At 42.9% G+C, this 27,880-nt stretch overlaps 1 protein-coding gene across 1 annotated transcript in view; it reads left to right on the top strand.

Moving 5' to 3' along the window:
• arhgap36 (Rho GTPase activating protein 36) overlaps window positions 1-27,880 on the top strand; it is a 96,037-nt gene that overhangs the window by 10,749 nt on the left and 57,408 nt on the right. The window lies entirely within an intron of this gene.

Raw genomic sequence — 27,880 nt, 5'->3', positions numbered from 1 at the left:
GGACCATTCTTAATACACACGGGAAACTGTTGAAAAACCCAGCAGCGTTGCAGTTGTTGACACAAACCGGTGCGCCTGGAACCTACTACCTACCATCCTCCGTTCAAAGGCAATTCAATATTTTGTCTTGCCCATTCACCCTCTGAATGGCATACAGACACAATCAATGTCTCAATTGTCTCAAGGCTTAAAAATCCTTCTTTAACCTGCCTCCTCCCCTTCATCTAGACTGATTGAAGTGGATTTAACAAGTGACATCAATAAGGTATTATAGCTTTCAACTGGATTCACCTAGTCAGTCTATGTCATGGAAAGAGCAGGTCTTTTTAATGTTTTGTATACTCGGTGTATACTGTATATGCCAGTGCTGTGTGGACACAACTATTTGGGTATTTGGACTTGATTTTGGACGGATATTTTGAACTAGGACTTGATATGGAACCACTATTTGGAACTAGAGTCGCTATCGTATGGAATCTTTTGAACAATTGTTTGCTCTCGTAACATCCGCTATTGTGCCTTTTATGGTTTCATAGCTGAACAGGACAGCGTTCTGTTGGAACATGGTTGGCACTTTGTTGGCAGTATCCATAGCCGACCCATCATTGGACTGTTAGCCAACAATTTAATCTGTTTAAGCTGGCAACCGGGGACAGAGTGAAGGACACCAACCACCATTTTGGAGTCTATCGTACCGAAGCTTACCATTGGCACTTGACAGAGTCTGTACGCCAACAGTGTTATCTAGCATAACATCTGACTAAATAAGCACAGCACAGGAGAAAAACTGTACCCAGAAGGCATCAGTGGCAGAGGAGAGGGGCAATGTTAGGAGATGATGGATGATGGGTGGGTTATGTTAGAGTATGTCCTGTTTAGAGAAACGCTGGTATCGTTGGAAATGAACCTGTTGGGTCAAATGTAAAGGTGCAAGAGTTTTCATAACATTCAAACGCATCGGTTCCAAGCTCCCATAGACAATGAGTGGTGGTGGTGGTGGGCTACCTTTTGCGAGCATGTTTTGATGAAATACTACCGAGTTGATCAGCCAACAGATCAGCGGGTTGTTCTCTGACGGGCGGGGTCAGTTAGAGTATGTCCTGTTTAGAGAAGCCCTGGTATCCTGGCATCCTCCTCGCTGGATCTTTCTCTCCCTCTGGCACTTCCTCTCAGAGACCTCTGGGGATAGAGTGATAGAACAGCAGGATGACAGAGTGAGAGAGAGAGAGTAGAGAGAGAGAGTAGAGAGAGAGAGAGAAAGACAGAGAGAGAAATCCGGTCTGCTTTTGTTTTTTTTGTAGGGCCTGACAGTTAATCTCAGTTTGACAAAAAATAATTGTGTTCCAATTGTGTTGCCCTAGAGCACACAAAAATCTATATCTACTCCGACCTAAACATCAGCACCACAGAGAGAGAGAGAGAGAGAGAGACATACTTATCCCTGTTATCAGTCTAGACCCCTCAAATTCAAAACTGTACCTCGAAGCCAGTTCCACAGCTTTCTTTAAATTAAAACGGATTTGTCACATGCGCCGAATACCACGGGTATAGACTTTACCATGAAATGTTCCTTACGAGCCCTTCCCAACGATGCAGAGTAAAAAAATTAAAATAAATGGTGGTGCGCGCAATTAATTATCAGCTGGAACAGAAAACCAGCAGTATTCTGGACTTCATAGGGTAAGATTTGAATACCCCTGGTCTAGACTATGAAAATTGATTTATTGTTTACTTCGCATACCACGCTCTCAAATACAGACACACACAATAACCTCAGTGTCCTAGCCATCTAGACTAGGTCTGGAGTTGAGCCATGCTTGGTTCTAGGATCTTAAGATAGATACAATGATAAATCAGGAATTTCTAATGTGATGCTCCTAATCTAGCGTTATATAAGGCACTGTGAAGCGATCCAGCTACCTAGAAGCTCTAGACTTCTCTTCTCAGAAACATTATATTGATGCTAATCATTCTCTATAAACATTATTGACCTATGTGTTGTATAGGGTCAGCTACTTCAAAACAGTTTATCCTATGTTTGCAATGTGTAGAGCGAGTTACAAAGATTGGTTATTATTGGATTCCCAATGAACTAACTACATTCCATTTAGCTATAAGGAAGCAATGTCACCGTGTAAAAGATTGAGATTAGGATATTAGAGAGATTATTATGTCCGTAGAGTTGGTCCTCATGCAGAGGGGAAAACATCTAATAGAACATAAACTAAACAGACTTTAAACACTAGCGTCGCTAAAAGCAGCTAACCTAACCCTAGCTTCATGTTCACATCCTGGTTCAAACCTAAACCTAACCCTTACTATGCTGCTACCATGCCTCTCACCTTTTTTGGGTTGTTGGTAAGTTTTGACACCCTATTAGGTGATTTCCTATCTGTTATCTTCATGCACAACACAACACTGACTTGGCCAGTCCTTCAGTCACGTAGGTGTGAGAAAGAAGGCCAACACACTTACTGTATGGGTATCTGTGGTAATGTAAAACCAACACGGTACATTACCTCTACCACTGTGACGTTAGAGAGTGTGTGTGTGTGTGTGTGTGTGTGTGTGTGTGTGTGTGTGTGTGTGTGTGTCAGAGGAGGCTGGTGGGAGGAGCTATAAGGAGGACAGGCTTATTGTAATGGATGGAATGGAATGAATTGAAAGGTATCAGCCATTATAATGAGCCCATCCTCCTATAGCTCCTCCCACCAGCCTCCTCTGGTGTGTATGTGTGTATTTGTGTGTGCGCTTGTGTGTTTACTGTGTCGTACTGTGTGTTTCCCTGTCAGCTCACCTGAGTTGGTCGTATGGCTATAAGGGTGAATGGAGGAGAGGTTGAGCAATGTGTTTTTATTGGCGATTACTAACTGTCACCTGCTCACAAGTCTGAACAGAAAAGTTTAACCATCAACGTACTTTTTAATGACATTACATGCAGTATGGCGGTCCACTGTGTAAGGGTGCTATTTACATTGGCAGCTTGACTTTTTTTCGTCGATTGATACTGCGATGTTTGGCTTTTCTGTATTTGAAGTGTTTTTCTCAGAAGGTTGATGCATGTGACCCGTTTCCCAGTCTCAGTGACTTGTGGTTGCACGCTTAGACTAAGGGTGGCAGTAGAGTCAATGGCTTTTCTTGGTTTGAAGTTGAGTTGAGTTGGACATGTGGTTATTTGGTAATTGTGTGTGTGTGTGTGTGTGTGTGTGTGTGTGTGTGTGTGTGTGTGTGTGTGTGTGTGTGTGTGTGTGTGTGTGTGTGTGTGTGTCATAGTAATCTGCTCCAAAACTCATCAGGAATTTCCTGACCAAATAAACAAGTTTCACCTCCTCAATCTTTACGGAGACCTCCAGAGCGCTAGACTATACATCAACACTGGCCTCTCCTCTCCCCCCTTTTCCCCCTATCCTTGTCTCTGTATTTTATTCTATTCTAATAATTAGTTTGCCTATTGATATATATTTCTTAATGTATTTATTTATAGGGGACAATGCACATTAATCAACATCAATAGTAAAATAATGCAACATCCATGTAAATGTGCCAGGGTTAGCCAAAAGCAAATATGCACCCGTAGTCCCAGTGCAGTACAAAATGCTAAATGCATTACATCCAATAATATATCATTCTAACAACAACACTATCATCAACTGTCGTCTTACAGATGAGGAACGAGAGATAACTCATGTCTACAGGTTTGAGACATGTTTTCAATTACATTTAAAAGCACAATAATCGGTGCAGCTTCTCAAGTCCATGGGCATTGCATTCCAGTATATTGTAGCTCTAACAGAGAAGGCCGATTGACCGATTTTACTGTGTCAAAAAGGGACAACGCAATCCCCTCTAGTTACTGCCCTTGTTATCCTGCAGGTGCTTTCTTTGAGCATGATATGCCGGCATAGGGGTGGAAGGGCAAGACCATGCAGGATCTTAAAGGCAAGGCTTGCATCTACATACTGCTTAAAGCTATCCAGACTAAATAAATTACGTTTGTAAATTATATGACAATGGTGGTAACTGTTTGATTGGTTATCAATAAGTGTTTGTTTGTAGAGTGATTCAATTGGTTTCAGAATAGTACTGTAGCTCCTGCTTGTGACCAGCGTGTGAGGCATTATTTCAGATGTGAGAAGATCATAGCCTGCATATATGGTTTGGCGGCCTCCAGAGGCCTAAAGTTAGATCATCCAAACTTGACCGTGTTAACCACAGTCATGTGTTTCTTAAATGTCAAGTTGGAGTCCAAATGACGCCGAGATACCTGAAATTAGACACAACTTTCAGATTCTCCCCATTAACAAGAACAGCTCTTTGGGAAGAACTAGAGGATTTCTTAGAGAAGCACATAAAAACAGTCTTGTCGATATTTAAATACAGGCAAGAATTAGTCATCCATTTAGAAACATATACCATAGCTTCAGTTAACTTGTTAACATCTAGTTGTCTGTTTTTTGAGTGTATTTACAGAACTGTATCGTCTGCATACATCTGCATGTTAACTTGTGGGCAAGCAAGTGGGAGATCATTTATATAGATGGTAAACAGAAGGGAGCCTAATATTGACCCTTGTGGGACCCCAATGTTATAGTAAAGAGAGTCCGACTGAGTGTCCCCCAAATGAACCCTTTGACTTCTGTTTGTCAGATAGGAATACATCCAACTAATAACTTCAGTGGGACACATTAAGGGAGGGTAGTTTGGATAGGAGGACCTCATGAGCCACATTCATATGGGATTGATGTTTCAACAATACAGTACATAGAGTATATTTATTATTTGCTATGCCATTCTATGCTCATACTCATACTGCTCATAAGCCAGACTCTTCTGGTTCAAGCCAAATGTGGAGTGATCCTGTACCACTGCTGGTTTCCTAATTGTTCCACAGTGGTCAGGTGCCTTCACTTGTTATATGACAGGAAAAATACATTAGACTATAATGATGCGAGGGAGGGAGGGAGGGAGGGAGGGAGGGAGGGAGAGTATTTTTCTTATAGGTTCATAGTGTTCTTACAGTGGTCAGGTACTTGTTATATGACAGGACAAACACATGTTAGGATATCCGGTGATTTACCTCTGGCTCGCCTCCTCTGACCTCTCGTTGACCTGTTATTGGACTCTTCAAGTACATGGGACTTCCTGGTTAAATAAAGGTTGAGTAAATATATTTTAAAAAATTGTCCTTTATGCCTGTATTCCAATCAAAGCTGTTAACACACTCACTTTCGGATTTACCAGATGAATCTTTGATCCACCTATTGATCTTTGATCCTCAGAGCCCCTTCCGTTTGTGTGAGGGAGTGAGTGTCGGTATTTATCAGTGTTGTAGTACAGGTCTCGAGTTCGGGCTCAAGACCACATATTGAGTGTCTCGGTGTTGTCTCGATGTCAGATACATTTGTACTCAGTCTTGACTCGGTCTCGGCCGAGACCAGCAGAGTAAAAAAAAACTAATTATCAGCTTCCATTCAGTCAGCGCATAAAACCTCTTCACCAGGCCAAATATATACACTCCTTTCTTGAAACATGAATATCTTAACAGCCTTTATATCTATTCTAGACATGTTTGCGCCGTGGCGAACCTATAGGCCTTCCGGAATCACAAACCTGTCACACACTGAAGGACAGCAACCATAATACTAGCACACTCATGTAGGAGAGTGCACTTTTTGTAAACACTAAGGGCCAGTGGTGTAGTGGAGGGTATACGCAGTTATAAGCCGTATACAAAAAACGAATTCAGTGGGCATTGCTTATACCCAGTGGCGATTTTAGCATGGGAATCTTGGTGGGGCACACTCCCCAAGAAATTGCCAGAAAAGCCACTACACAACACTAAACAATACATTAATTGCACTATAACTGTGACAAAGGATTTGCCACCTGCCCTGAATGATGGATCGCCACTGTGTATTACTCACTTCTTAATCCCTACTGATGCATATCAAAGTAATATAGTGGAGGTATAGGACTTATTAATTATGTAGTACAATAGAGAAATGATGCACCAAGTAGCCTACAAGATGTTTCCACTTATGATATCTATCAGTAAATTCTAACTAAGGCAACAATGGGTATGCAAACCAGGTATTGAAAAAGTTTAGTCCAAAGTGTTGGTTAGTAGGCTATTGGTGATGCACAATTGTCATCATACGCCGTTTGCATAAGGTGCGTAGACATGGATGGGCCTGGGTGGGCAGAGGCCCTTCCACTGGGGAGCAAGGCCCTAACAGGCCTACCCAATCAGATTGATGTGGGTTAACCATTGTTGTGGACTTAGACCATCACATTTTTGCATTTTTTCTATAAAAAGAAAGTGTGATTTTGAGAGTGAAAATCTGACAAATCTATAGGAAAAAAACATAGGAAAACAAGATTTTTCACACAGGGTGCCTTTCCTTCGCTGGGAGGTCCGTTAGGGAACTTTTGGGCAAAATTAGAGTATACCCACTTCTCCAGGAACCATACAGGGCCGATGGAAAGACAGCAGTCACACACAGCATGATGTTGAAGGATAAGCAGTCCTTAAACTCTGACATAATAAGCCAGTAGGTCCCAATCATATGAATGTGAAAACTCAACAATTAAGCATTTCTCACTCTAAATGTACAACTATTACATCCATTGCAAAAAAACATTTCATCTTTAGCACACAAAGTAATGGGTGACCTAAAGTTTAAAGTGGAACTGACAGCGTTTTAACTACTATTCAGATATGAAACAAACAAACAATCATAATATCAGTCAAAAATATCCAATTCCCAGTTTATGCTACAAAACCAACTTTATTAGAGGTTTAAAAATAGGTTTTATTTGACTCAACGTTCCATGACGTACACTAAGGCATTGTTGGCAGAATAGATCGATGCGTATCTATTTATGTAACACGGAGCCTAATGTTAGATAGATTGGTAGCTAACTAGCTAGCTGCTAGGAGTATGTCATGTCATGCCATTGGATCAGTGGGTGAGTGACTGACTTTTTACCCTAATATTGTTTTTCGGTGGCTATACACAGCTAGAGATGCAGGCGTCATTTGGTTAGCTAGCAAGAACTCGAACGACTGTTATACAGTTAGCATATCTCTTGCGTTCGCAAATTCACTCTAGCTATCTACTCCGATTTCAGAGCACTCTCGTCTGAGTGTGCCAGAGCGCAACAACTACTGAATATGACCGGTGTCAGTAAATGTAAGCAAAACAAGTAATAGTTAGGCAAGTACGCTCTAGATAACATGTAAGCAACCTAACCAGCTCTGCTACGGTGAGTAAAATAGTCAGAGTGAGGTGTTCTCTCATTTGTGTCTGGAAGAAGCTAGCTAGCAAGCTAGCCAACTTTAGCCAGTTAGCTTGGGTGCTTTGTTGGGACAAGCATGCATTGGCCGGCAAGCTGCAGAAGGACAAGGAGGCGACAATTCCCCATCATTTATCAGGGCAATTTTGATGGCCAACTAGCTGAAAAAGTTTGAGAGGGTTTATCTAATGTTCCTGGCTAGCGTTAGTTGTTGATTTTGCTGTTGTTGATATGCATAACTGAGGGAGAGAGAGCCTACCTTTTCATGGTTGTTTGATCAATAGGACTGTCAAGTTCCCATATGTAAGAGGACTCGCATGGTGTTTACATTTTTGCAGAAATCCATTCAGGTTTATTTTGTGGCTTTTGGCGAATACGTTCTAATTATCTGTCACGCTGTTGCAACTTCCTGTAAACAAACAGTCCAGTTTAGAGTGGCAGGCCCATGTGACAAATGGCTTTTTCGTATGAAGGTCTACTGTAGCTCTGATTGGCTATAGCTGTGTCGACTCCAGTCCTGGACAAGACAGATGCTTTTATTTACTGCAGTGTCTATTAATTGTCCAAACCACTTTCCCACTCTATATTGCTACAGAATTTTCACAAATGCCTTAGTATACGTAATTCCCAAACATTTTAAGAATTTATGAAAACATAAAAATGACCATATCTAAGTGGTTGCTTGTCAGACATTTGTTTTGTGTCCTATACTTCCTGGGGGTGTATATGAACATATTTTAATAAGATTTCATGCTGCTAAAATGCTGTCAGTTCCATGTTAAATGCAACAATGTTTCACACACACAAGGTATTTTCAAAGAGATGGCTAACAGCAAGTTCCACTCACCAGATGATGATCATTTGAAACATAACTTCTTGTTGATAGTTATTATTCAAATAGGAGAAGCTAATTAGCAACAACATCCTCTTTGATAACACCTGCTGCAGCCGCTGCAAACAACAAATGCTGGCTAGCTAGACCGTGGGAAAACTACTGATCGCTATTGCGCAGTGGCCTGTTAGCCTTCAAGAAGGCAGAAGTTTCCATACATTTCTGTAAAACCTGTCCAACTCATGAACTCAAAATATGATTGGTTGATTCCACTGTCACTCCAAAATGTTGCCCTAATACAGTTGAATGGCAGATGCCTTATCTAGCATCTGATGGCCTAGCCAAAGGCTGATTTAGCTAGCTAGATTTATCTCTCCAGAGATCATCAAAGAAAAATCCTGATTGGATCTTTTTTTCTCTTCAGTGTTAACCCTTTACTTTCCAACAAAAACTGTAGGGACTAAATCAGAACATCATTGAAAATAATAATATTATTATTATTATTTTTATATAATTATAATAATATATATATATCATTATTTTAGAAATACTTAGCCCTTCTTTGGAGGTGTAGAAGCCTGATTGTTCCCCACTGTGTTTGGGTTAGTAATAATTTGTAGAGTGGCTCTATTTTCCCTCAGCATAGATTTTTTTGCTATTCTGAATCCATATGTTGTTCTGAAATATGAACACAGAAATACTGGACATTTTGTGGTGGTGATTTTACAAAATTACAATCATGGTCTTGTCTCGGTATTGACTCGGTCTCGAACCCCTTTTGGTCTTGGTCTTGACTCGGAATCGATTTGCTCCGGTCTTGGACTTGAATCGGTCTCGCTTTAGGTGGTATCAAACACATGACTGGTATTTATGCAGATCACTAATTGTGCGGTCAGCTGAGGGAATGAGGACGCTATAGCAGCTTCTCTCTGAGACATGCTGATGATGGGAGCGGATTTGCCTTTCTCTGTCTCTCTCTCCACCTCTCATCTCTCCTTCTACATCCCCCTTACAGTGCCTTCGGAAAGTATTCAGACCCCTTGACTTTTTCCACATTTTGTTAAGTTACAGCCTTATTCTAAAGTTGATTAAATAAAAAAAATCCTCAGCAATCTGCACACAATACCCCACGATGGCAAAGCGAAAACAAGTTTAGAAATGTGAAAAAGTTAAATATAATTTAGATACGGCGAGTACGCCATCCCATCTGGTTTGCACTTAGTGGGACTATCATTTGTTTTCAACATGACAATGACCCAACACACCTCCAGGCTGTGTAAGGGCTATTTGGCCAAGGAGGAGAGTGACGGAGTGCTGCATCAGATGACCTGGCCTCCAGAATCACCCGACCTCAACCCAATTGGGGCAGCATGTAGCCTAGTGGTTAGAGTGTTGGACTAGTAACTGAAAGGTTGCAAGATTGAATCCCCGAAGCTGACAAGGTAAAAATCTGTTGTTCTGCCCCTGAACAAGACAGTTAACCAACTGTTCCTAGGCCATCGTTGAAAATAAGAATTTGCTCTTAACTGACTTGCCTAGTTAAATAAAGGCAAAATAAATAAAATAATTGAGATGGTTTGGGATGAGTTGGACTGCAGAGTGAAGGAAAAGCGGCCAACAAGTGCTAAGCATATGTGGGAACTTGTTCAAGACTGTTGGAAAAGCATTCCAGGTGAAGCTGGTTGAGAGAATGCCAAGAGTGTGCAAAGTTGTCATTAAGGCAAAGGGTGGCTACTTTGAAGAATCTGAAATATAAAATATATTGTGATTTGTTTAACACTTTTTTGCTTACTACATGTGTTATTTCATAGTTTTGATGTATTCACTGTTATTCTACAGTGTAGAAAAGAGTAAAAAATAAAGAAAATTCCTTGAATGAGTAGGTGTGCCCAAACTTTTGACTGGTACTGTAAGTATTCAGACCCTTTGCTATGAGACTCGAAATTGAGCTTAGGTGCATCTTGTTTCCATTGATCATCCTTGAGATGTTTCTACAACTTGATTGGAATCCACCTGTGGTAGATTAAATTGATTGGACATGATTTGGAAAGGCACACACCTGTCTATATAAGGTCCCACAGTTGACAGTGCATATCAGAGCAAAAACCAAGCCATGAGGTCGAAGGGAGTGTCTGTAGAGCTCCGAGACTGAATTGTGTCGAGGCAAAGATCTGGGGAAGTGAACAAAAAAATGTGTGCAGCATTGAAGAACACAATGGCCTCCATCATTCTTAAATGGAAGAAGTTTGGAACAACCAAGCCTCTTCCTAGAGCTGGCCACCTGGCCAAACTGATCAATCGGGGGAGAAGAGCCTTGGTCAGGGAGGTGACCAAGAACCCAATGGTCTCTTGGACAGTGCTATGGAGTTCCTCTGTGGAAATGGGAGAACCTTCCAGAAAAACAACCATCTCTGCAGCACTCCACCAATCAGGCCTTTATGGTAAAGTGGCCAGACGGAAGCCACTCCTCTGTAAAAGCCTGCTTGGAGTTTGCCAAAAGGCACCTGAAGACTCTCAGACCATGAGAAACAAGATTTTCTAGTCTGATGAAACCAAGATTCAACTCTTTGGCCTGAATGCCTAGTATCTCATCTGGAGGAACCGTGGTACCATCCCTACAGTGAAGCATGGTGGTGGCAGCATGATGCCATGGGGGTGTTTTCAATAGGGACTGGGAGACTAGTCAGGATCGAGGCAAAGATGAATGGAGATCCTTGATGAAAACCTGATCCAGAGTGCTTGGGACCTCATACTGGCGTGAAGGTTCACCTTCCAACAGGACAACAACCCTAAGCACACAGCCAAGACAACGCAGGAGTGGCTTCGGGACAAGTCTCTGAATGTCCTTGAGTGGCCAAGCCAGAGCCCGGCCTTGAACCCAATCGAACATCTCTGGAGAGACTTGAAAATAGCTGTGCATCAACGCTCCCCATCCAACCTGACAGAGCTTGAGAGGATCTGTAGAGAAGAATGGGAGAACCTACCCAAATACAGGTGTGCTAAGCTTGTAGAGTCATACCCAAGAAGACTCAAGGCTGTAATTGCTGCCAAAGGTGCTTCAACAAAGTACTGAGTAAAGGGTCTGAATACTTATGTAAATGTGATATTTTTTGTTATATGTAAATTACCAAACATTTCTAAAAACCTGTTTTTGCTTTGTTGCTATGGGGTATTGTGTGTCGATTGATGAGGGGAAAAAAACAATTTAATGCATTTTTAGAATAAGGCTGTATCCTAACAAAATGTGGAAAAAGTCAAGGGGTCTGAATACTTTCCGAAGGCACTTTATATCCAGGTCATGCTGGAGTCATGCTATAGCCACCAATGTTCCACTACTCTACTGGCGAAAACAGGATAGATGAGTGTGTGTGGTGGGTGGGGGGTGTTTGGTCAACTCCTGTCATATCTTCTGTTATTCTGTCCCCAGCTCATTTATCTGTTATGTGACAAAGGCTTTTCCCCTGCTGTTCGGTTGTTCCTGACGGACAGAAAGAAAGAAAATATATGTCTGTGTGTGCACATCATGACCTCCTGTCCTCTCTTTCTCTACAGGGACCATGTCAACTCATGTACACACACAAACACACACATACTGTACAGGTCAACCCCTGTCCCATGTCTGTTCTCCTGTCTTCCTGCAGTACATGTTTCTGTTATGTAACAAAAGCCTTTGTTCCCAAATTGTTGTTCCTAACAGACACAGCAGAAAGAAAGGAAAGACTTGCGTGTGTGTGTGTGTTCATCATGCCCTGCTGTCCTCCCCTTCTCCACAGGGACAAGGTCAACTCCTGTCCTTCTTCTATTCTCCTTTACCACACACACACACACACACACACTCACTCCTCCTGTCCTCCTGTACCCAGCACATGTATCTCTTACATAACGAAGGCTTTTGTACCCAAATTGGTTCCTCACTGTGCTGTTGTTCCGGACCGACACAGTTGTTCCTGACAGGTGATGGCCACAGCATAGAGAATGAAATACAATAGTTTTTATGTGGGTCAAGTTATTGCACAATCATGAATAATCCCTGTAGTACTGTATAAACAGGCACAGCGGGAAAAGTATTGGAGACAGAGATACAAATATTTTAGTTAAGAATCATCAGTTTGTTTGCTCATTCATTAATTTGTTTTAGATTAGAACATTCTAACAGTTCTGTTCCAGAATCTCTCAGCTCAGTAAGGGTTGACTTGTCAACCGTTTGTGAGTGATTGTGAGTGATTGCAAAGGGTGTATTTATTCCTGGCTGGATTGAGGATTGGAACGCTCCTGAGAGACATGTTGGTCAGGTTGGAGAGAGGGTGTCTGTATTCTTTGCTGGGTTGCAGAATGGGAAAGCTTGGTTGGTGATAGGCAGACGGTTTTAGGCCTAGTGGCACCAGCAGTAACGTGAGCAGTGTAACTGGGAGCCACATAGACGCCAGCCAGATGTGATGCTTTGCATCTGGAGAGGGTTTACTATGACGGAGATGGAGAGGACCCTTGGGAGGCATGAACACAAACACAGGCATTTTGCTTACCGCCCCAACAGATCCATAGACGACGCAATCTCAATTGCACTCCACACTTCCCTCACCCACCTAGATAAGAGAAATACCTATGTGAGAATGCTGGTCATTGACTACAACTCAGCGTTCAACAACATTGTCCCCTCCAAGCTCGTCACCCAGTTTAGGATCCTGGGACTTAACACCTCCATCTGCAACTGGGTCCTAGACTTCCTGATGGGCCGACCCCAGATAGTGAGGGTAGGCAACATCACCTCTGTCACGCTGATCCTTAACACGGGGGCCCCACAAGGGGTTTGTGCTTAGTCCCCTCCTGTACTCCCTGTTCACCCTCGACTGCGTGGCCACCCAGGACTCCAACACCATCATCAAGTTTGCTGATGACATGAAGAAGATGAGACAGCCTACAGGGAGGAGGTCAGTGACCTGTCTGCGTGGTGCCGGGAAAACTTCTCCCTAAAATATTATTTTGAGACGAAAGGAGTCATGGAACCTGTTGGAATCTGGCAACTCCAGAGGTCAATTCTAAAGGTCAAAGGTAATATATTTTTATTTTGTTTAATCTGCTGCTCACTCAGTCTAGCTGCACTGCTGACACACACACACACTGCTGACGGTGACTTTCCAACTCCACCCCGGCGCTCCGACTCAAAGCATCTGAACATCGGAATGGGAAGTTGGGGGCTGGAGTTTTCCAGGAAGGATTTTTTTTGGCATTGTCAGTGGTTTGTACACCTACGTCAGCACCTCCCAGAAATAGTTCCCAAATGGGGTGAGTCAATGATAGTCACATTGGTTTAGTTTGCTTGATGGATCAAAAATATATGTGCAAGAAAAGTCTGTGAACCCTACTGCTCTTTTGAGTAAAAAATGTATGTTTTTATTTGTTTCATTTTCCTGAACTGCTGCAGGTCTATGCATGAATATTATTAAGAGCATGTATTTGTCTCCCTACGGCAGTGCTTCCTAAATGATGATAAGGGTCCCAGAGTGACGTTGGTTTTGTTTGATTAAGTGGGTCACAACTTGACAATCCCAAATGCTTTGTGCAAGAAAATGAAAAATTCCCTGCTGCTGCTCTAGTTGACTGCTGCAGTAATCGACAGCATCTTGTTTTTTGCCCCAAAAATGTTCACTCAGGAAAATGTATGTATGAGGTTTAACCATTTAATAAATAATAAACGACTGATTGTGTTGGTCTTGGGGATCACGCACTGTCCATTAGTGATGCTCCTCGCAAGATGTATGCATTAACCCTGTGAGACCCAAGCATAGATCTAAATGAGGATAAAACATTTTTAACTTCAGAAATACTTGTAATAGGCCTCTGTAATAGGCCTCTGTTTATAAAAATATATATATATATATATATCATTTATTTGAAGTTTGTAGAACAATTTTCTGGAAGTGTTGCAAAAATGCAACATTGGGCTTCAATGGAAGGACAAATCTGTGGTAAGAAAACTGTTATTCTATTAAAATCATCTCAAAATGGTGCAAAAGCATTTACATGTGATGGAAAATAGTGTCTAATGGTATATAAATCTGAAATGATGTCCTAATTTGATTAAATAGCCAAATTGATCAACTCGACCCGTCCAAACCGTTCCAGGCATAAGCGACATATTGGTTACTTAGGGCCCCGGTCACTAGGCCCCCAAATAAATAAATATGTACAGTGAATCTGGAAAGTATTCAGACCCCTTGACTTTAACGCCTTATTCTAAAATGGATTAAGTAGTTTTTCCCCCTCATCAATCTACATACAATACCCCATAAAGGCAAAGCAAAAACAGGTTTTTTTACATTTTTGCAAATGTATTAAACATAAAAAAACGAGTTCAATCTTGGTTTCAATGTTTCTCATGGTCTGAGAGTCCTTTAGGTGCCTTTTGGCAAACTCCACACGGGCCGTCATGTGCCTTTTACTGAGGAGTGGCTTCCGTCTGGCCACTCTACCATAAAGGCCTGATTGGTGTACATATTACCTCAATTACCTCGACACCGGTGGCCTCAGACATTGACTCTGTACCGGTACCTCCTGTATATAGCCCCGCTATTGTTTAATATACTGCTACTCTTTAATTATTTGTTGTTGTATTCGGCGCATGTGACGAAAAAAATTGATTTGATTTGGTGGAGTACTGCAGAGATGGTTGTTCTTCTGAAGCTCTCTCAGAGTGGTGTAAAGTCCTTAAGTATTTAAAATATTTTGGGGGGTATCTGTACTTTCCTTTACTATTTACATTTTTGACAACTTTTACTTTTACTTCACTACATTCCTAAAGAAAATAATATACTTTTTACTCCACACATTTTCCCTGACACCCAAAAGTACTCGTTACATTTTGACAGGAAAATGGTCCAATTCACGCACTTACCAAGTAAACATCCTTGTTCATCCCTACTACCTCTGATCCGGCGGACTCACTAAACACAAATGCTTTGTTTTGAAATTAATGTCTGAGTGTTGGAGTGTGCCCCTGGCTATCCGTAAATAAAATCAAAAACAAGAAAATTATGCCGTCTGGTTTGCCTAATATAAGGAATTTGAAAATGATTCATTCTTTTACTTTTGATACTTAAGTATATTTGAGCAATTCCATTTACTTTTGATACTCAAGTAAATGTAAAACCAAATACTTTTAGACTTTTACTCAAGTAGTATTTTATTGGGTACTTTCACTTTTAGCCAGGTATCTTTACTTTTACTCAAGTATGACATTTTAGTACTTTTTCCACCACTGGCCCTTCTACCCCGATTGCTCAGTTTGGCCGGGCGGCCAGCTCTGGGTAGAGTCTTGGTGGTTCCAAATTTCTTCAATTTAGGAATGAGAGAGGCCACTGTGTTCTTGGGGACCTTCAATGCTGCAGAACTTTTTTGGTACCCTTCCCCAGATCTGTGACTCGACACAATCCTGTCTCGGGGCTCTACTGACAATTCCTTCAACCTCATGGCTTAGTTTTTGCTCTGACATGCACTCTTAACTGTGGGACTTTATATAGACAGGTGTGTGCCTTTCCAATCAATTGAATTTACCACAGGTGGACTCCAATCAAGTTGTAGAAACATCTCAAGGTTGATCAAAGGAAACAGGATGGACGTGAGCTCAATTTCGAGTCTCATAGCAAATGGTCTGAATAAAATAACGTCATTTGTTTTTTTTATTTTTAAAACATTTACAAAAATTTCTGAAAACATGTTTTCACTTTGTCATTATGGGGCATTGTGTATAGATTGATTAGGATTTTTTTATTTAATCAATTTTAGATAAGGCTGTACTGTAACAAAAATTGGGAAAAAGGGAAGGGGCCTGAATACTTTCCTGAATACACTGTAGACACGTATAATGTGTGTACAAAACATTATGAACACCATATTGAGTTGCACCCCCTTTTGCCCTCTGAACAGCCTCAATTTGTCAGTCATGGTGTCTTAAGCGTTCCACAGTTGTGTCAAGTTGGCTGGATGTCCATTGGGTGGTGGACCATTCTTGATACACATGAAAAACTGTTGAGCATGAAAAACTGCGTTGCAGTTCTTGACACAAACAGATGCACCTGGCACCTACTACCATACCCCGTTCAAAGGCACTTACAGTTGAAGTCAGAGGTTTACATACACCTTAGCCAAATACATTTAAACTCCGTTTTTCACAATTCCTGACATTTAATCCTAGTAAAAATGTCCTGTTTTAGGGTCCGTTAGGATCACCACTTTATTTTAAGAATGTGAAATGTGAGAATAATAGTAGAGAGAATGGTTTATTTCAGCTTTTATTTCTTTCAACACACTCCCAGTGGGTCAGAAGTTTACATACACTCAATTAGTATTTGGAAACATTGCCTTTAAATTGTTTAACTTGGGTAAAACGTTTCGGGTAGCCTTCCACAAGCTTCCCACAATAAGTTGGGTGAATTTTGGCCCATTCCTGCTGACAGAGCTGGTGTAACTGAGTCAGGTTTGTAAGCCTCCTTGCTCGCACACGCTTTTACAGTTCTGCCCACAAATTTTCTATAGGATTGAGGTCAGGGCTTTGTGAAGGCCACTCCAATACCTTGACTTTCTTTGTTGTCCTTAAGCCATTTTGCCAGAACTTTGGAAGTATGCTTGGGGTCATTGTCCATTTGGAAGACCCATTTGCGACCAAGCTTTAACTTCCTGACTGATGTCTTGAGATGTTGCTTCTATATATCCACATAATTGATAGTTCATGATGCCATCTATTTTGTGAAGTGCACCAGTCCCTCCTGCAGCAAAGCACCCCACAACATGATGCCGCCACCCCCGTGCTTCACAGTTGGGATGTTGTTCTTCGGCTTGCAATCCTCCCCCTTTTTCCTCCAAACATAACGATGGTCATTATGGCCAAACAGTTCTATTTTTGTTTCATCAGACCAGAGGACATTTCTCCAGAAAGTACGATCTTTGTCCCCATGTGCAGTTGCAAACCGTAGTCTGGCTTTTTTATGGCGGTTTTGGAGCAGTGGCTTCTTCCTTGCTGAGCGGCCTTTCAGGTTATATCGATATAGGACTCGTTTTACTGTGGATATAGATACTTTTGTACCTGTTTCCTCCAGTATCTTCACAAGGTCCTTTGCTGATCGATTTGCACTTTTCGCACCAAAGTACATTCATCTCTAGGAGACAGAACGCGCCTCCTTCCTGAGCGGTATGACGGCTGCGTGGTTCCATGATGTTTATACTGGCATACTATTGTTTGTACAGATGAACGTGGTACCTCCAGGCGTTTGGAAATTGCTCCCAAGGATGAACCAGACTTGTGGAGGTCTACAATTTTTTTTCTGAGGTCTTGGCTGATTTCTCTTCTGTATTTTTTAGGGGTCTCAACTTACTATTGAGAGTAAGAATAGTCTAATTTTGAAATGTAGACATTTGAAAATTTGGTTGTGCATAATTCTTTAGATTTTCTCTTGTTATGTCAGTCACTGACATGTCAGCTAAGAATTTTTAGATTATAGTTAGTCTATCCAGTTTTCTAAACTTGTAGTAATCATGACCGTGTACTGACCGGGCACACAGGGCATGTGCCAAGGGCCCTAACCTCCAGCTGTCCCCCATTGATTTTGTTAAGGCGTCAGCATGCTTCGGTTCAGCTGGAGCCTAGCTGAACTTGGCTAGGCAAACCGTACGAGTGTGCTCGCATACTCCCTTACAAGACCTTTGCTTTAGAAACAACAATAGTACTGTTTGTCCATCTTGAGACTGCCTCAAAATAGTCTGAATTCAACTAAGATAAATCAAGAAATTGTAAATTACTTTTTTATGTTTTTGCATAGGAGATCTTAGTCGCGCAATTTTACATCTAACTAGGATGTTTGGTGCAGTATTTCTCAAGTACAAACACGATTAGTCTTTCATTGAATGAAAACAAACACTTTATTGAGATTTCCTACTATTGACCAAATAACTGAGGAAGGGGCGTAGACCTTGGCTACAAACTTCGGCTCGCTTCAAGAAAATGTTTTGTGTTCATGAACAACAGAAAAAACTTGCCAAAGACTTAAAGAGAACAGAAACATCATAAAATGTCGTCTGTTCCGAAATATTTCGGCTGGGAAGCATGCGGAAGCTTTTTGTCATTCTCACTCAGATATCATATTAACATGGCATAATAAGTCATGGCAAAATGTGTAGAATTGCAGGAAATTGACTTTGAAACTGCAAAAATGTATCTCAAACCCATGGCAAAATGGATAGAATTGCAGGAAATTAGCTGTAAAACTGAAGAAAAAAAGATTCTCTGCCCAGCGTCAAAATTAGTTTTAGTAGAAATTAGTAGAAATGTGTTATACATTTTTTTTTAAATCCTCTCCACCCAATGACAAAATGTTTACAATTGCAGAAAACTTGCTTTAAAATTGCTACATTTTCTCTATGCTCCATGGCAAATGTGTAGAATTGCAGAAAATTAAGGGACAGATCAACATTTACTGAAGGGGCTGGTCCAACTGAAGGTGTCATAAAAAAACATATCCTCCCCAATGTTAGAAATATTTTCACATGATGCGCCCCCCCAGTAAATTTCCATCTGTCCCCCTTGTACAGTAAAATCAATGTAACACCCTCCCCCTCATAGAATTAACTCAAAATATTGTTACGATCACAAATAACAATAACCGTAGCGACGCTGTGTTTGTAAACATGGATATCGACTTTGACAATTCGGCATGCATTTGTGGCACAGTCGATGCCACGCAGGGCTATGGGCCAGAAGGTTGTGGGTTTGCTGACCACCACAGAGGAGCTCACTCTCCCTGCCTGTTTCAGAGACGGCTGCAGACAATGATCAGCTAGGAGGAAATCAGATTTTCTACATTTTGATGCCATATTTATAATTATATAAAATATATACAACACATTTTCAACAAACAGGTTTCTGTGCCAATGCACCACACAACCAATAAACAAAGCATACAGACTTCAGGCACTTCAATATCATGATTTGCATTTTCAACACAACAATAATAAGCTATATCAATCTCAACAAACAGAAAATCCATCCCTCCCTACCTTGTTGGCTTACCCAGTACAGAAGGCTTGGCTTGACAATCTCCGAATGTCATTAAACGATTTGATGTTTTGTAGAAGATGCATCTTTCCATTCATCAATTGGCCGCTGCACAGTTTGGAATGATAGATTTTATTTGTCAGTAAAAAAATAAATAACAATGTTTTAAAGTGACTGGGAATGCACAATAAAGTTGAGAACGTATTTCCATTGCGGTCCCTATTTTTTACATAAACACATATACAATTACATAGATACAGACACATTACAGAGATAGAGATGAAAAAATGCTATGAGTATGAGGGGTGAGTTTAAGTACAATTCTTACAAGCTTGTTTGGCTGGTAGCTTATTCTTTAGATGTGTGGGGCTGCTGGTGAACCATGCATGACCTGCAGGCAAAATCAATAAACGAGGGATATTCGACCCTTACTGTAGGTCTTCATCAGGCATCCATATCCCAGGTGGGGGTAGAAGGTCCTATATATAGGAGCAGTACTCAGTGACATCACTTCCTGAAACAGAAGGTAAACATTTTTAGTTTCTAACATAGTTTCACAATATTAACATTCAATCAAAATATATAATCATAGACAGGGAATGTGATCAGTAATAGACGTACAATATTCAATTAGGATTTTTTTTTAAACAATTTAGACATATTGAAACTATAAAAAAGGTTTGAAGTCAAAATCCTCATTAAAGCCAAGAGGAGACAGTGTGTTGAGCCTGTGGATCCAGAAAGTGTCACGTCCTGGCCAGTATAAGGGTAAATTGTCATTTTAGTTTGGTCAGGACGTGGCAGAGGGTATTTGTTTTATGTGGTTCAGGGTGGTGTGTTAGTTAGGAGGGCGTTTGATTTATTATTTCCGGGTTTTGAGTTATGGTCTATGTTGATGTATTTCTATGTGTAGTCTGGTTGATCTATTTCTATGTTGAGTTAATTGGGGTGGACTTCCAATTGAAGGCAGCTGTGTGGTGTTGCCTTTGATTGGAAGTCCTATATTAGTTGGGTGTTTGTCTGTGTATTTGTGGGAGATTGTTCTGTGTTTAGCCTTGTGCCTTGCCAGACTGTCTGTCGATCGTTCGATCGTTCGATCGTTCGATCGTTCGATCGTTCGATCGTTTCGATCGTTCAATCGTTCGTTCGTTCGTTCGTTCTCTTGTTTGTTATTTTTGTACGTTCATTCTGAGTTAATAAACGTCAAGATGAGCTTACACATACCTGCTGCGTTTTGGTCCTCCTTAACCGACGACACCTGTGACAGAAAGATTCCCTTTGAAGAAGTTTCCTCTCAATATTGGCTAAACGACACACATTTCCATCCTTATAAGCAGCCTATAACAAATTACAAAAACACTATTCCTTCCATGTGTAGCATATGCAAAACTTTATAGCCAATTTTTGTATTGTTTTTAGGCTACTTTTCTAAAACAACAATTGTCCACCTCACGGTTCAGCTGTCAGAGTTGATCACTAAATGTATCAGATTATTGCATGCATAGGCCTATAGGCTTAGGTGTCCACTGTATGATATTAACGTTTTAATAGATACATATAGCCTATATAAATGAAGAGAAGCTTAGGCCTAACCCCAGAGAGATAGTGATATGCCAGTGGCATGCTACGACACCGACATGCATTTCTTTATGTCAGATGGCTACTGCGTCTGTTATACAGATGTAGACGTATAGAAGGAGGCTAATTTGTACATTTTCAATCAGAATATTTTGTATAAAGATAAGCAGTATAGTGTTAGATTATAGGAGTAAATCTGGTAGGCCTTCCTCACCTAAAGTCCAACTGTCAGTTGCAATGCCGGGGTGCACTGCCTTTATATCATAGGCCTGTAGTAGCTAAATCTTTTGTGAGCGGACCAAGTATTTTTCGGTTGCTCTACAGCGGAAAGGTAGAATAAACGAGTCAGGAGCAGGTTTTCTTACATTTATTAACAAAGTTTTTTATTGAGAACTTTTTCTTCTCAAACAATCCCACACAATCAAGGATGATCTCACAAGGATAACACAAATCTTCTTTACAGGGACAAGGAACACAATGTCTCCCCCACATGCCGGTTCCCTCCTCTCTCTTGTAGGGGAAATAAAATAGGAGATTAGTACCGTACACTGTGCTTAACTGCCTCTGATTACCTTTACTCACATGCCGGGCTGGGTTACTATCCGTGGGACCAGCCTGACCCCTGGTGGTCCTTCCACATACCTCAACCCTCAGGACTGGACCGGAGGGCCGGGCGCCAGATGCGCCGTCACAGGACCAGCCCTGTGGATGACATGGAAAAAGAATGGTTGTAATGCAAGAAACCATCTGGCTATTCTGTTGTTATTGTTTCTCTTACTGGCCATCCACGTGAGGGGAGCATGGTCAGTAACGAGGGCGAACCTACGCCCGAATAGGTAGTAATCGAGGGCCCACTTAATGGCTAGGGCCTCTTTCTCTACGGTAGCATATCTCTGTTCTCAATCACAGAGCTTCCTACTTATGAAGAGAATAGGCCTCTCTGCTTCACCTTCACCCTGAGCTAGGACGGCCCCGAGCCCTGTATCTAAGGCGTCTAGCTGCACAATGAACTCTTGGGAAAAGTCGGGAGCCTGCAGGACGGGATCAAAGCACAGGCTGGAAGGCGTCTTCCGTCTCTTCCTTCCACGCTATACGGTTTGACAAGTTTTTCTTGATGAGATTTGTGAGGGGGTGGCAATGGTTGCATATCCAGGGATGAACCTGAGATAATATCCCGTTATTCCCAAGAAGGGTCGGACGCCCCGCTTCGTCTGGACCGAGGCCAGTCCCGATTTGACCTGGTCTTTTCTGCCTGTGGACATGTTTTTCCGTTCCCCACGGTGCATCCCAGGTATTGCGCTTCAGACAGACCCGGGCAGCATTTTTTGGGATTGATTGTCAGCCCTGTAGCCTCCAAGCCCACAAGCACCGCCCACAGTCGCAGGAGGTGCCTATCCCAGTCCTCGCAGTGGATGACCACATTGTCTATATACGCTGCTGCGTACTCTTGATGAGGCAGTAGAATGGCATCCATGAGGCGTTGGAAAATTGCCGCAGCACCATACAGTCTGAAGGGCATCCTCACATACTGAAAAAGCCCCTCCGGTGTGGCGAAGGCAGTCTTTGGGCGGTCCTCCGGAGTCACCGGCACTTGCCAATATCCCTTCGTCAGATCCAGGGTGGTGATGAACTTGGCCCTTCCCAAGCGCTCCAAGAGTTCAACCACATGGGGCATGGGACACGCGTTGAATGTAGAGATGACGTTTACACCCCTAAAGTCGTTTCGTTGCAGAGCCTCATTCTACCGCCAGGTTTGGGGACCAGGACTATGGAACTGGACCACTCACTCGTAGATGGCTTGATCACCCTCATCCTCAGCATCTCCCTTACCTCGTTCTTAGCGATGACTCGGCGTGCCTCAGGAATCCAGTAAGGCCAGATATGCACCTTCTTGCCTGGTTCGGTGTGGATACGGTGAAACAGGACATCTGTTTGTCTTGGAAAGGGAGAGAATACCCGGCCGAATTGCATAATCAGCTTGTCTAGCTGTCTCGACTGCTCCTGCAGAAGAGTTCGGCCACGGCGTACCTGTAGCGGGGCCTCCTCTTTTTCTTTGTCCTCCACTGCCAACAAAGCCACACCCTTCTCTCTTCCATGGTACTTCTTCAGCAGGTTGATATGATAGAGTTGGACCTTCTTCCTCCTGTCAGGTTGCTTGATGCGGTAATTGACCGGTGAGACCCTCTCCTTTACCCCGTAGGGCCCCCTCCACTGTGCCAGCAAGTGGTATTCGGCCATGGGCACGAGTACCATCACTTTCTCTCTCACGGTGAACTCCCTGGGTGTCGCTGACTTATTGTAGGCCCGACTTTGAGTCTGTCGCGCCTTCTCCATATGCTCCTTTACTATGGGCCAGACTGCCAACAGTCGGTCCCGCATCAGGGTAACATGTTCTATCGTCGACCGGCATGGGCAGGGTTGGGCCTCCCAGGTCTCCTTGGCTAAGTCGAGGATCCCTTGACATGGTCTGTCGTACAGCAATTAGAATGGGGAAAACCCTATGGACGCCTGTGGTACTTCTCTCAGGGCAAATATTAAGTCGGGCAGAAGCATGTCCCAGTTTTTCTGGTCTCTGTACACCACTCTTCTCAACATGCTTTTAATCGTCTTGTTCAGGGGTCCGCACAAACTGTCTGTCTGTGGGTGGAATATGCTTGTGCATATCTGTTGAACCTGGTATAACCGACACAGGTCCTTCATCAACCGGGACATGAACGGGGTTCCCTGGTCATTAGGATCATCTTGGGAAGGTCCACCCGGGAGAACAGCATAACGATTCCTTGGTGATTCCCTTTGATGACATGTTGCGAAGGGGTATGGCCTCTGGGAACTTGGTAGAGTAATCTACGACAACCAGGATGTACTCATGTCCTCTGGCGTATTTCGGGATGGGTCCCACGAGGTCCATAGCTATGCGTTCGAAGCAGGTCTCTATAATGGGAAGAGGAATCAAACGATTACGCAGGTGTGGCCATGGGGCCATACGCTGACATTGATCACACGTCCTACAATACCTGGCCACATCTCAAGTGACACGGGGCCAATAGAACCTCTGCATGATTCTGTCAATCATTTTGTCCCGTGCCAGGTGGACATGGGCATGGGCTAGCTGTAGGACAGTATTCCTGTACTGTATGGTCTACGCACCATTAGTAATTCCTGTTTTCCCCCCTTCATTGCACAACCCAATACAAGAGCATGCCTGACTGCATAGTAGGGAAGAGAGGGCTCACCTGACCCGTCGACATTTCTCCTGTCGATCACCTTCCTCATGGCGTCCCGTAGGTCTGGGTCTCTATGCTGAGCTGTGGAGAACTGTCCCTTTAATTCTTGGGGCAAGTTGACCTCTGTAGAGGGGTGTGGATGTTGTTCCCCATCCCCGTTGGGGGTGCCCAAGGAGAATCCCTTCCATGTTCCCTCCTCTGACTGGGTTTCAAACATATCCCGTAGCCTCTGGCCGCGCCTTCCTTCCTCCGTCGTGTACAACCCGTCGCAGGTGTCTTCATCTGAGGTTTCCTGGAATAGCTGTCGGAGGTGTTGGGTCTGTATTTCTTCCTCTGCTCCAGAGGTAGAGGCCGAGGCTACGTTTCCTTGTAGAGCTACTACCTCGGGCTTGGAATTGGTTTTTTTCTTTCTCTGCTTTCCTGCCCCCCTGTAGTGGGCCGGACCTCGGCGTGTGATAGAGAGACCTGATCCCCTTTGTTCGGAGCGTAAAGTTGTCTGCCGAAGCTCCTTATACAGGGGACAGTCTCTCCTCATCAATAATGGCACCTTCAGCTGGGGTACTTTCCCCGCCCTGACTGTACACCTTCCTTTCGGGGTGCGAATGGACAAACTCACGGTGGGGTAATAGTGGGTGTCTCCATGGATACAGGATACGGCTACTTTGTCTGGTAGCAGTGTTGCTGTGGTCACCATCTGTTCCTCCACTAATATAACCATACTTCCTGAGTCGAGAATGGTTACCATGTCTCGTCCTTCTATTCGAACATGAATCTCTGGGGCTGGGGCTATTTCTGCTAACCAACAGGGGCAATCCTGCCCTCTCGAAACAGGGATATGTGGGGACGGGCAGCGATGACTCGGTGGACTCGGTGGCCACACATCCCTGTTTCGAGAGGGCAGGATTGCCCCTGTTGGTTAGCAGAAATAGCCCCAGCCCCAGAGATTCACGTTCTTTCTGGGACCTTTCTGGGACCCACCAACCCTGTTGTCTGGGTGATGACTTCTCTTCACATCCGGAGTGGGTTCGGTCGTGCCGGGGTTAATCGGAGAAAGGTCTTGGCAGAGTCCTTCCGGTCCTCCTTGTCCCCTTTTAACAACTCCCATGTAGATTGGTACATTTCCATGGCCTGGGCTATGTCGTCTGCTGACGAGGGGTTAGTTTGCCCCACAACCCTTTTTAAGTCCATGGGTAATTCCCTTAAAATCTTGTCCACTGCGAGAGTCTCTACAACATGCCCTACTTCCTTTCCGGGTTCCAGCCACTGTTTTGTTAGTCGTATGAGTGCGAAGATCTGGGCCCACACGGGTTCGTCGGCCATATAGGTCCATTGATGGAACATAACGGCTCTATCTCGGGCGGTCAGCTGGTACTGGGACAGAATCTCGGTTTTTAGTCGCCCATAGTCAGCAGCTTTGCGGGGGTTCAGGTCATAGTAGGCTTCCTGGGCTATGCTGGTTAAAAGAGGGGCTAACGCGCTCGCCCATTCTGTTGGGGGTCACTCTTCCAAGGTGGCCGTCCTTTCGAAAGGCATGATAAAAGCCTCAATATCATCCTCCTTGGAGAGGCGAGGTAAGACGGCGTGAGCAGCTGCTCTTGGCTTCACTCTCAGTTCTTCTCGCCGGCTCAGATGTCGTTGCAGGAGTTCTATGGTTGTCTGCTGTGCCGTGATCAACTGTTGTAGCAGAGCGTTATCCATCTTTCTTGTATGGTTCCTCTGTGCCTACAGGTAGATTTTTGTCTTTTCCTTACTTATCCTCGTGTAACTCGTCCACCTAATGCCCGCATTCTCTACCAATGTGAGCGGACCAAGTATTTTTCAGTTGCTCTACAGCGGAAAGGTAGAATAAACGAGTCAGGAGCAGGTTTTCTTACATTGAACAAAGTTCTCTATTGAGGTATTTTTTTTATTCTCAAACAATCCCACACAATCAAGGATGATCTCACAAGGATAACACAAATATTCTTCTTTACAGGGATAAGGAACACAATGTGAGTAACTTTTAACTATAACATAAATCACGGGTGTGTCACTGCCTCAACTGTCCATTCGTGGAGATCTCCTTTCGGGAGGTGGTGCGGATCCGTGGTTGCCATTCCCAAGAGGTAGTTTGTCCTCTTCTTCTCCCTATCGTTGGGTAAATCCTCTCCTTTGGAGAATCAATCACTTTTTTCCCCCTCCAGTCTCCCCCACTGCCGGTTCCCTCGTCTCTCTTGTAGGGGGAAGAAAATAGGTGATTAGTACCATCAGCTGTGCTTAACTCCCTCTGATCGCCTTTGCTCACATGCCGGGCTGGGCTACTATCCGTGGGACCAGCCTGCCCCCTGGTGGTCCTGCCACACTTAATAATAACCACGCCATACCAAATCTTCACAAAAGTTTCTAAACTTCATTAGGGTAATATTAGAAGTAAGTCAAGCCATTGTTTATTGAGAAAATATGAGCAGCAGAGCAAGTGTGCAATACCCTCCCTGTGCCCAATAAAACACCACACAACCCTCCTCAAAGCAAAAACAAAAGTTTGATAACCCTCCCCTATCTTGGACCACCCCCTCCCCCAAGTACATTTCAATCTTTCCCTAACTTTAAAACGTGTCTATCAATATAGGATTGTAGCCCAATGTTGCGTTTTTGTAAAACTTACAAAACTACCTCTAGCTCTGGCTCAGAAGGTTTGTTTCTCATTTTTTGTTTTTCTACATAATCACTACATCTTAGAGAATACAGGAAACATATTTTAAGTCATGTACTTGCACGTATGGCTTAAATCATATGCTTGTGTAGGGGACCAGTGTAATCTCAGATGGGTGTACAGTTTTCTAATGTTTCAGAGGCTACTGATGCCACAATAATCATACTAACACACAACAAATACTACTAAGAGATACATCTGGGTCTAAGGACAAGTACGACCAGTGCGGGGGACCAATACGAAAAAAGTATTAAAACGTACTCACTACTGTAAGTCGCTCTGAATAAGAGCGTCTGCTAAATGGCTAAAATGTAAATGTAAAAATGTAAGGAGATGCCCTATGTAGTGTGCCCCATGAGTTTTGAGTTTAGGACCTGTACAGGATGCGATTTAGGAAACATTTGTTCTTTACAATGTTGGTTTTCACAGGTTTAATTCAGTGGTTTCCAAACGTATCCTCCGGGACCCCTGGACGTTTCACATTTTTGTTGTATCCCTGAACTAGCTCAGTTGAATCATATGTCAGTGTCCAAAAACACCTTCCATCCTGAACCAACTGGTTTCACTTCATTTTGATTAACTGTTTTCGTTACATTTATTTGACAGGGATAAGGCACATCAATCAACATTTCTGTAAATGTGGCAGATTTAGCCAGATAGCTAAATCTGCTAAAACATTTCATAAAATAATTCTATATGTTCTCAATGACTTGCCTGGTTAAATAAAGGCATAATAGTATAAGTATAATTGCACTTATCATGAGTGATTTAAAGTTGGTAGTTGAATATTTTCTTACTCAACATGCACTTGGTTATAATCATCCACAGGTAATTGAACCAAGAAAGGAGTAAAAGCAACTTGAACAAGCTTCCAAATGAGATATTTACACAGTAAAATACATTCCAACATCCAGAGAGTGCAGAAAAGTCTAGAAACACCTATTATCCTATTTCTCCTTTAAGGAGGGACAGCGTTAAAAGAAATAGCTGAGGTAGATCTCCCTGTGATTCTATTGTCTGTGCTGAAGGGGAATAAAGCCAGGAGTAGAGGAGGAGAGTAGGAGAAGTGAAGTACTGATACAGAGGAAAGAGAGTGAGAGGATAAGGGCAGAGAGAAAAGAGAGGGAGAGGAGAAGGGCAGATCAGAGAGAAGTACGTGATGGAGAGAAAAAAGAGAGGGAGAGAGGAGAAGAGCAGAGAGAAAGGAGAGGGAG

The sequence above is a fragment of the Salmo salar genome, chromosome ssa07 (assembly GCF_905237065.1).
Source record: "Salmo salar chromosome ssa07, Ssal_v3.1, whole genome shotgun sequence".
In the NCBI taxonomy this organism is placed as follows: domain Eukaryota; kingdom Metazoa; phylum Chordata; class Actinopteri; order Salmoniformes; family Salmonidae; genus Salmo; species Salmo salar.
Note: the sequence above shows the minus strand (reverse complement) of the source record. Positions and strands in the feature narration are given on the sequence as shown.